The sequence below is a fragment of the Cyphomyrmex costatus genome, unplaced genomic scaffold (assembly GCF_001594065.2).
Source record: "Cyphomyrmex costatus isolate MS0001 unplaced genomic scaffold, Ccosl1.0 scaffold133, whole genome shotgun sequence".
NCBI lineage: Eukaryota > Metazoa > Arthropoda > Insecta > Hymenoptera > Formicidae > Cyphomyrmex > Cyphomyrmex costatus.
Genome location: NW_017275315.1, coordinates 33,650 through 45,702, shown reverse-complemented (window position 1 = coordinate 45,702; position 12,053 = coordinate 33,650).

Below are 12,053 nucleotides of genomic sequence, written 5' to 3'. Positions count from 1 at the left end.
ACGGCGCTCGTTCCAGCAACCCAGATCTCCGCGCAATGGAAATATACCGTTAAAACGTGCCACAGGCTCATAGCCGTTACTCCTCGTTCGACGAATCGTTGACTGGCAGGAATCTCCTCCGTTCCTCTGATACTGATTCCCGAGTTTGGTCCACCCACAGATTGTTTCGCTGAATTTTATGAGGAAGGATATTCGGAATTTCTACGCACATCTATCGAGATATTATCTCGTACATCAGAAAGTTATCAAATATTTGATCAGCCCGTGTCATCAAAAAGAGACATTTATAAGAGTACGTATTTTTGCTAATAATAACAATCTATAACGTAATAATTAATTCTTAACGTTAAACGAAATGTTTAGATAAAGGATATTAAGTGTTTTACGTAAAGTAATTGCGATCAGCGTTTGCTTCCTTCTTTTTAGATCTGGTTCTATGGCATCGTGCAAATTTCCGGCATGTTGCCTTCACACCCGCATATTTGTGGCGCTTGCACGATCCTACGAGCGAAAGTACTTTTAGCACTGCGAATTATCGGCGGTACGGTGGGAAAGAGGATGGCATTCAATGACTCCCGGCGCGGCGCGTCTGACAGATTCACTCGTTCTACTTCTCTGTTACCCGGGTTCTGCGGTTTCGCGAAGCAAGACATTACCGCATGTCCGACACGTCTGACGAGATTACCCACGGGGTATGTCGGTGAGAAGCGCGTTATTGACGTAACCGGAATAAATTTTGTTCTCCTAATGTTGACTCTCCACGTGACTGTCACGTCATCGCGAGCAATACGATATCATCAATTCATTTTAGTTGCACAAATGGCAACTTTCGCTCCAACGCTCGACTGTGCGAAATCAGCAACCGGGCAACGATATGTATGCGTGCCGGTATTTTTATAGAGTGCACTTCGCTCGAGAGTACCATATAACGACTCGTTTCTGTGAGTCCGTACGTTTATATTTACGGGAATCAAAGCCGGTTATCGTTTCCCGGCGGAGCGATGGTCCATGTGGTATGTCGAAGGCGTTTATATGGCGCGATTACCGCTCGCACGATATATCGCGCTCAAATACTTATTGACGTAACTGGAGTAGCCTTCTTTCCTTTCCTGTTAGCTCTCTCTTCGTGATCAAACAACCACGGAAGCGGTTGTCCGCATCTCTGTCTTATAACCGATTATTCCAAAAGCAAGTATACAAGTCAAAATTTTAACGCTAAGTAGAATACAAACGTAAATTGCAATGTACGTATCGTATATGGTATTTTAGAAATTCTAATAATGTGTAACTAAAATTACAAAGCAGCATTAAAAGAACGCAGAGCAGCGGTAAATGATTTTCTAGTTACGATCCAGTCTTGTAATTTTCTGAAAGGAGTTGGTAACTCCTGCTATTTACTCAATTCATAGAAATCTTTAACGGAATGCAAATGAGGACTTCACCGAGAGATAAGAACTTATATTAAACTAGAGAAGAGTAAATTTACATACGTTCTCATATGCGGCCCAAATGCATGCGGGAGTCGAGATTTATTAGTTGCGCCGAGCGAAGCGTCAGCGCTAGTAACGTCCAGGCTATGAGAAAGATGATTCCATGACGAAGTAGGAAAGTATAATATATACGCGATGGAGAGAAGGCGTACCGAGGAGCTCGCCGCCGCCGGCACTTTTCTCCTGGCTAATCGTTATGGAAAGTCTGTGGATAATATGGGACGTTGTGCACCGCGGAATCTCATGTAGAATCGAAGCCGCGCGCCGTCCGTCGTCAACGTTGCTGAAGCGAGGAAAATTACACGGGGAGTCGGGATGAAGCATGAGAACTTAAAGATAACCGAATAAATCAACCGAATAAAAATACATATACGCGAAATGTCGTTTTGCTATGTTAAAATCCGCATATAACAGAGAGGCGAGCGCAGAGTATTACTTTATTGAGTAAAGACGTGACAGCTGGTCGGTACAATATAAGATATTACAATTGGAAGAAGATAAAACGTCGCTGAGAGCTCGTAACGAATTTCCTCGGCCATATCAACGATCCTTGTTTAAGTTTCGTCTTCTTGCTAAAAATCTTTCGTAGATAATATGGGACGCAGGTAGAATCTCGTAGGATTGCCTTCGACGACATTGCTAAGGAAAAAGGAGTGGTACACCCGAAGCGAGAGGATGGAAGGAACGGTCGCTGCGCCAGTGTAAAGGAGATTGGCAACCTAACGGGGAGAAAGAACGATTGCTAGAGGAAGCGAGAACGAGCGAAGGGAATGTACACGGGGGAACGGGACAGACGAGTGGTGGGTGAGAAAGAGAACGATGAAGCGAGGTGCACGGAGCGAACGAGAGAAAAAGAGGGACGGTGTTCGTAATCAAAGAGGCAACCCGCAGCGCGGCTGCGGCGTGGAAGAAAGTCAGCCTACCGAGCGGCTCATCAGTCCGGCACAGTGCGGTGTCCTGAATGCACGTCGAACCATCGATTTTCCGCGTGTTCTTGCCACGTGATTCCGCTCCGAGTATCACGCAGGACCACACGAGCACCGTTCGTTCATCGGTACCGAGTGGAAGCCACCAGACGACTCCGATTAACTTCGATACGTCGCCTCGATCGACAACTGCAACGTGCAACGCAACCGAGACATAGCGGTCTCTCGCGTCCATTGGCCATCCGCATTTGGATAAAATTACGCGCACACGATAAAATTATTTGAGAAAATTTCACTGGAGCACACACGTACCGAGGAATCGTATCAGGGGACAAAAGTGTGAGCGGAAGGATTTAAAAAAATCGCTGGATTCGACTTGCAGGAGTTGTTACACGGACCGTAACAACGATCGAATCGAAGGATTTAGCAATGCTCATGAATGGTATGTAACACATGATAATCATCTGTAAAATTACAAAGAAATGGGGAGAAGAGATCATCGTAATCTCAAGGATATTGTTGCCTGCGTTCATTCTCTTCGTGTGGTTTGTTAGTAACGCTAACTGCACTTTGAAGAAAATGCAAAACGTTGCGAAAATAAATACGAATGAAATATAAAACGACTGCTAGGCAGAATCCAGAGAGACACTCTGAAAAGTTACGCGTCAGACATTCTTTAATGTCATGTTCTCAGTAACTTTTATGTGCATGAGAGGTTTGACATTTATCATTTTGACAGACTTTGAAATCTCATATTCTATTAAATACTACGTCAAATTTTTATTTACATACCATGCGCCATTCGGTATCAAAAGAATGTTCGTTTAATCCATTTAGCAATATTCAGTATGCATACATTATATGGCTTCGGTACGCGTCACATAAAAACTGTATTTCGCAAACAATTTCAACAAATTTAACTGGCATGTAATCTTCTTTGAAAAATGGCAAACTTCAAATTATATAAGTATTTTTTAGACAAGAAGGTAACGATTATTTTACGGCTTTTTGCCAAATGAATTGATAAATGAAAGGTTGATTCCACACACAATTATTCATTATTCGAGAAACTATTTCTCGCAAAGCAAATTTCAGATAAAAATTTATAATATGAATATATTATAATAATATAAAGTTATAAATATAACGATACTCTCATAATTTTTTACCGTCGAAATATCCCTTATTTATAAAAATGATTCTCGATTTCGTGAAAGTTTCAGCGTAAGCATATGCTGCGCTTCAGGTAGGAAGAGTACATTACAAAAAAAAAAAAGGAAAGATTGTTATGCATGCGCTGAACGTGATTATCTGCCAATCGAAGTGCAAGGGAAGTAGTGTTTCAACATTGAGACAAGAAGCAATTACCATTTCTTACAGATATAATGAACATTAAAAAAGAATCAAAATAAGATAATTTCACGCCAAAACATTAATTTAATCGTGCCAAGGATTTTTCTGACATAACGCCAAAGGCATCGCCAAAATATTCACCAAGTTCGTCGAAAATTCGTGCGTGACATGCTTTTGTAGACAGAGAATTGCTCGATCATCTAATGATTTTTTTCTCACAGTTAAATCGTCGAGTCTGGTAAACGCGTAGTATCTTCCCACGCACGTGATACAGTAACACATAAATCGACCTTATTGTACTTTTCTTCGTACGGTAATTGCGAGTCACCGCGTCGCGTCGTTGCGATTGAATACCGTTTTTCCCGAACAGCTGGAGTTGCCAACGAGATTTAAATAATGAATGGAACACGTTGTCAAAATTCACGAAGCGTGTCGGCGAGCGCCAGTTGTTGCATAACGCGGCGCGCTGCGGCGCGGCGTCCCGCTTATGGCTGGGAAAACGCGGAATTCCGAAGGCTCGTACCTATTTAGCCGAGCGCAGGTATTTCCGCGCGTAACAGTTCCAGCATAACATTAATGGCCATCCAATGGATTTCAGTGGCTTCATAGACATACAATTTGTATCCATTAGAACATTCGACTTCGTGCTTTCCTCGCGCCTGATTACTTCGATTATTCGTTCGGTGTTAGTAAGATGCGGCCGCGCGTCGACATTGCACGCGAGCGGTTCAAATTTGTATGACATTAATCTCGTCTATCGCAGCTGGTTTCACGTGCATTCGATCCATCATACAAGACTCGTCGAATGGCCATAACGGTTACAGTTGCATGCAAACATTAATTAAAAGAAGAAAACGCGGGCTCATTTCGCCTCTTATTAAATTCTCCGAAATTATCGATGTATTTTCAAGAGGGATCATGGAATACGCTGTCAAGTACCACGTAGACTCAAGCAGAGGATTAAATTGACGTAACTGCGAAGCCTGATTCGTCGTCAAATATATATGTTCTCGAGAATCGCAGTTCAGCCGCAATCGCGATATTTTTACGAGGTTTCGGTGCCCACGCTCGCTCGAGAACCAACACAGCATATCGAGAATGTGGTGATCGGCCTGCGGCTACGAATTCCGTTACACGCACTTGTACGGTTCCGTGGATCTCCCTATACTCTCCTGCCCACGACGAGATTTTTATGCTCCATCTATCTTGCGATTTTCGACACCGATTTAACGATCGTCGTCTCACTGACGCGAAGTGAAAATGTTGAGCAAATACGCATCTTATTTGACACATGTAATATAACGAGAAACTAACCGTAAGTCACTGTATAATATAATCGATGAAAGATGTGAAATATACGTATGCCAAGATGCACACAGTGGTTCTCTCCGATCTCTACGTGCATTGCAGGTGCAAGATCAAAGAACGAATATTTCATAAAAGTAAATCAACTCACGTTTCCGACAAGAAAATTAATTCTAGAGTTGCACGCGACGATAGAAAATCATTACCAATGCACTCGATTAGTTTGTTCGCTCTCGTAGAAAATTCTGCACTCGTTAATCATTTCATGAGGATTTTGAATTTCATTATAGATACAGTTATTTCTCACATGCAGTACACTTTACCGGTAATGTGGTAATTATTTGTTCAATATCTACATTGTTAAATATCACTCGCATTATTGTTATACGTTGATTATATTATTTTCTTTAACAGAGTAGAACGCCATTCATTACTGATAAAGTATATACCGATGCATATGGAATAACAGTACTTGTAATAAGATCCACGTTAATTAATGACAGACATAATAATAATATGTAAAGAGGAGAGAATTGGAATACGTTTGACAATCGTCATCGAAACCTTTTGCGATCAGCTGATTGCTCGACAGTGACCCTAGGTCAATCTACTTTCTACTTCTCACATTCTGCCGAGATCAGAGGTGATATTGTCGACGGGGGGGCTATGCCTTCGAGTGGAAGCGGACATACTTTCACAGCGACGGACGGTATACATATCGTTAAATTATCGGGATGCTGATGGGTGAAAACGGATGGAGGCGGTGCGCGTTGTTCACCTGCCTGCGAGAGAAAAATAAGAGGGAAGATTTATTAGCCGGAATACTTGGAGAGTCTCCATGGCTTGGAAGGATGTTTATGACAACCGGAGAGCCACATATCGCGAAAAGTTTGCAACGTGGGAAATTTATCTTTGTAATTTGCCGGCGCTTGAGATATCTAACAGTATACCTGTACGTTGAAAGCAAGCGATAAAAAAATATATTCGATCGAAAGCCTTTCGAGATTTCCAAGAATTCCTGCCTTTAATACACGAAGCGATATAAAACTTTACGACGACTGAGTCGCATGAAACTTTATAAGAAATGGAGACAGACTCAAATGGCCATTACTAATCGCATAATGTGGATGCAAATATAATTTTCGTAACACTTGCGTCGCGTGGAACGGTGAAATAAAATTCCATTTGAACGGAGGTCAATCGTGACGAATGAAATTTCAGGTATAACAGAATACAAATTACAGTTAGCGTTTCATCGTAGTTGTATACAAATGTCTCGCGTCGGAATGTAATTTATATCGACACGTGCCTTGTTTGTTTATAATTTGTCTCCTGCTATCTATGTGTAATAGCGTAATCAGTAAAACGAGCAGGTACGAGGATAACATGAGAGTTCCGTATTAAGTTGGTCACGCGACTAAGCCGGTATATGCAGTCGCTTAATGATTGTCCGCGATCCTCGGTACTATGTGACACGATTCGTCTGCCGGCATCTATTTGCTGATTGATTCCGCCAGTAAATGGATACGATTAGAAAATAACCATCTGACGGCGACGAGTAAAACATTACAAATTTTCTCAGGCAAGTGTTCAAATTTCCGGCTTTGTCTAGATAATCTATAAATAATATAGTTGATTGTATTGATCGTTTTGTTGATTTCTCCTCCCAGCGATGGATCGTAAATAATTCTTTACGAGTTTAAATCAAACAGGTTTCGCCACGATAAGAGAACCTGTCTCCCGATTACGCCATGTCACAGAATTGTCGACAATGATTTGATTTATTTTCAGGGAGTGGTCAGCATTCCAGTGGAGCGTAAAGATCAGCGAACTTGCCATGAATTAAGATCGATCAAAAAAATGGATGTCGCCAAGGGCACAACAGAGGATTTCGTGACAGTGGTCAGCGTCGGCAGTCAGCCGATGTCGGAAAACTTTGTGACCGTTCTATCGATCGGCAACAGAAAGAAGGACGATGAGGAATCATCATCGGCGGCGAGCAAGAGTCTGTCGAACGGTATGGACGGACATCTCGAGGAAGAAGTCGAAGTTTTTAGATTGCCCGGAGAACGTTTGGGTTTTGGACTCAAATTCGAAGGCGGTAACAAAACTGCTGAGAGAGTTAGGAAACTATTTGTGCAAAGCTGTGCGGAGCAAAGTCCAGCCAGCAGAGCGAAATGTTCATGGGGCACCTTAGGCGAAGGAGACGAGGTAATAATGATAATCCGAAACGCTAAGCATTTTCTGCCTACTATACAGATTGATTTTTTAATTTATTTTCTCAAGAGAGAATAATTCTTAGATGCACACGAGCGATACTACGATTCTTACAATAGAGATGTATAAACGATATTTTCTTAATCGTGTTTTCTGCGCGTTAAATACGGGTCTGCTTTCGCTGACGTATTATTTTGTGCTGTAATGCATGTGATAAATTCAAGAAAGTAACATTCATGAACATGTATGCTTTTATTCAATCTTAACCGCACATGAAATCTTTCGCGCATCATACGTGTCGCTTTCAATTACGGAATCGACAAGTTTCTTCTGTAATTGATAAAGATCACAATGAAACGGTAGATTCCTACTGGTATTCCAATGTCAGTAATGACTGACGTATAATTATTTGCACGCATCGAACCGCGACGTTTACATTTGTGGCGTAATGTCAGCAACCTGAATGAATGAGAGAAACAAGTAACAAAAATCTTTCTCGCGTATTTAAATTTACAACGTATATTCAATATGTTTACGGGAAAAAAAGATTTTGCTGAAGTATTTAAATATTTAGCCAAATACAGATCTAAAAATGATTTATTGACCTGAAAATAATTATATAAGAAACTTAAGAGTGATGGTCAAAAATTTTGACGTGTTGACAACCAATCTAAGCGTCCTACAGAAATTTTGATAATCTAATAAATTTATTTTCAAATCTGTATTAGGCTAAATTTTTGGATATTTAAGCAAAATCATTCTTTCCGTAAATAATAAAGAAAAGTCAAGTTTAAATTTGTCAGAGTGTTTATGAATAAAATGAAAATCGTAAGTTATGAGACAGCGATATTGATGTGAATATATGTATGTATAGCGTATTTTTCTTTCGTGGAACAGCTGCAAGATGAGACGGTGCACAAACGCACTCTCTTTAGCTCCCACGGTGCACTTCGCCGTCTATGATTTTCAAGACCTACTTCCTCCTTAATGATCCTCAAGAGAGGTTTCCTCTCACCTCTATTACTTGTTTACATTGCAAATTATCGCGAGCAATAAGCTCTTCTCTACGTTTCCTCCTTGTACTTGACAATCACGTTACATCTCTCGCAGGTACTTTCGATCGACGGTATACCGGTGACACACATGACCCGATTGGATTGCGTGAGAAGATTGAAGGAGTCGCAACTGGTCATCAGGTTGATGGTGAGATGTCGTGGCGCTCTTAGACCGGAAGTGGTGAGCGCCGAGAGAAAAATCGAAAGAAGCAAAGTGCCTCCGGAATTACCCGCAGCACCGCCACCTGTACCACCAAGAAAACTGAGACAGCCTCGAGGATCTGCGGACGGCGAGGCAAATCCTAGTCCCATCAAGAAATTGTGGAACAATTCAAAATCTCAGAATGGATTGCAGAATGGATCGCAAAGTGGCGTGCAGAATGGCTCGTCAATTTCACAAGTCGGATTACAATGTGTAACTAAAATCAACTCGTATGAGAGTTACGAGTCTTCGCCAAGAAATATTAACGGATCGATTCAGGAGAACCCGAAGGAATCACCGAAGGATCGTTCGCCGGAATCCGTGAAATCGAAACAGGTAATCACGATAAAAAGACAAAATAGACTAAAAATATTTTAAAATAAATTTATAAAACAATATTTAAATATTAAATCTTATAGGACCATAAATGTGAGAAACACAATCAATAAGAAATTGCCTTTAACGGTCGAACTGGATTTTAGGTCCTCATAATTCTATGTGAATTTATGTACTACATATGTAGTCTATTAAACTACACGCCGAACAATTTTTCAGTCTTGAAACGCAACTCTATACGAAACTACTGTAATAATATATCACGAGTTAAATCGTGATAGCAATTTAACAATTATTGATGCTCTTTACGCACCTTAAATCTGTCCCAATAATGTTGAGTGATAAATTAAAATCTGTAAAAAATTAATTCTTATTGTGAAAAATATTACCTCGGCCGGGAGTCGAACCCTTTATAAAATTCACTGAATTAAAAATAAATGCTATAAAGATAGTAAAAAAGATCTCTTTATATTTGTAGGAACCACCGGAAGCGATGGTTTATCTGGATGCACGATCACAATGCGGCTCCACGCATGGCAGCACATCCGATGATACCGGCAGTTCCATGTCCACCGTAGTGGACAGATTCTCGACGTCCGATCGCGTGTCCACCATATCCACAACGTCCACAGCGTCAACCGCAGGTTCTGAACAACCAAGCGAATTCTCGAGCGTCGATCGAGACTTCGACCGATTATCCGATCGAGATGTGCTGCTGTCGCGAGCGATCTGCCCACTCGAGCATCTCGAGCGGGACTTTTCGAATCCGCCAGATTATCTGCTCCGCCGTCTCGCCAATTCTGAAGCGGTGACGCACGTGGAATCGCGCGGTGAAGTCGAACGGATTACAGCGGTCGTCGCACCAAACACGGTGTTGATCGAGGAAACGATCACTCTTCAGCCGCCACTCAGCTTTCAGGACGCCCCGCTGAGTTACGGACATGAGGCCAGGCCGGATCTCTTCTACACGGCCGACCTGGCTGCCGACTCGACGACGCATTTCAGGCCAATTAAGGACGACGTGGAGCTCGTGGAGCGCGTCAACGGCAACCACGAGGAATTCCACGAAACGACCTGCGTTTCCGGCACTGGGAGAAGCAACGGCGACAGGTCGTCGCCACCACCGTTGCCGGCTAGAAATCACGTTAATAGAATCTGCGTGAATCAGATTCAAACAAGCGAATCAGGAAACGAGACGCGACCGCGAATCTCCGTAACGGTATCTGTCTCTTCCGAAAGAGAACTTTCAGAAGCTCCTCTATTACCACCAAAACCATTGCCGAGAAAAGATGTTAAAGCCAGGCGGAAGAGACTACCTCCGCCACCTCCACCTCCAATTATAACACCGCGAAAAGAAATTAAACCTTCACCGTCGATCGAGTCTAATAATATGACAGAGAAAGAGAACGATAATCATTCGCAAGTTAACAACACAGAACACGTTCGACCAGAAGGCAATTCGTTACCAAGTAAAAGTATCCTTGACGAAAAGAGTCAAAGAATTGAAAGTTCAGATGGAAGTCTCAATAAAGAATTTGACATGGAGAACATTTGCCTTAATAACGAGAAAGATAAAGCTGCAAGTTTGGAAGAAAGTACACCAACAAATAAAATCTTTGAGATTATCGAAATCAGAATGGCTAAAGATTTACAGTCTGATCAGAAGGAGGAAGTTACAAAAAATAAACCGAATAATACAACAGAAACTGTGAATTGTGAGCAAAATAGAGTCAAAGACGAAGTAACTAAGAGAAACGAGCAAGATCAGTTACAACCTACTAATAGTTCAAACAAAGTTTCACCGGAGCATGAAAATTCAATCTTAGAATCTACTGACGAATTAAACAACGAAAGAGAAAACTCGAAAAGTTGTCATCAAGAAGAAACTAGAACAAGTAATCGGGATATTTTTAAAGAAATATTTCCAACGAACGAAGAAGGTATAATTTTATCAGTCGATAATTCCACGGTACAGCAAAACGAAGATGACGAAACTTATCAGTCACTCGGCGATATAAAGAATCCGGAAATAAATCAAATACTAGAGAACGAGGAAATTACGGAAGAAGAAGATACCACTGACGAAAGCGACGACGGCGATTATTACTGGCAAAGTAATCTCGCTACGATCGGCGAAGAGGAAGAAACCTCCTTAGAATATACGAATGCGTAAGTGTACAATTCCAATAGTAACATAAATATTATTATTCAAAGGCTACAGTTATGAAAGAGATTCTGCTACAGGAAATTTAGGATGTATGTTTTTAGAGAAACGCGTTTTTTTCACGTCTCTATATATATTTACTTTCACCACATCATATCTCAATGCTTAGGTCAAAATTTAATATTGTTAATTTATTACGTAAATAAACAGTAATTGTCTAGTATACACATTACATAAAATTAATTAGAATTCTTCCGCATTTATTTCGAATACAATAGTCGCAGTTAGCTGTGAGATAAACTGCTGAGAACTGTGTCAAAGAGTAAATTATATTATAGGACTCATTGATGCAGCACCATGCAACGAATGAACTTTAAAAAGAAATTAATTCACTTTCTTTATGGATATGGGTTACCTGCCGTTCGCGGCACATAGAGAAAAGGTTAATTGACCGTTCTAAGAATAGAAAAGAAGGTTGTCGATTACTGAGAATCGAACAGTCGTTCGACTCGGCCGTCCCACGAGGTGAACGCCTCCATGCAAATGCTCGACATTTGCTTATTGCTTTGAAAAGCGATCTCTCCTTCTTTGCATGACGCTGCAATCACTTCTTAAACCATTCGAACAGCGATTGCTGTTTATTTAATCATTTAATAGGTTTTTCTAGCGTTGAAAACGCGCGCGCGTGTAATAGAATATATCCGATATGTGATTATTTTTTAAAATAACTATACATAAAATAATTTTGCTTTTACTTATCACAATCGCGACAAGATGAAAAAATAACTATTCTCTTTTAAGCTGTTAGAAAAAAATATCATCTCTGACCTGTTGCAGCAACGCAGACATGAATGATTCCAGCGAGCTGATGGTGGAGCCGGAAGAATCGCCTCCTGCAATCAAGAAAGATATGTTCGTTAAAAACGGTAAGTCAATTTATACGCTAATTAAACTTTAATTAAACCTCAAAATACGATTTGAGTCAATAAAGCCGCAATTTATCTA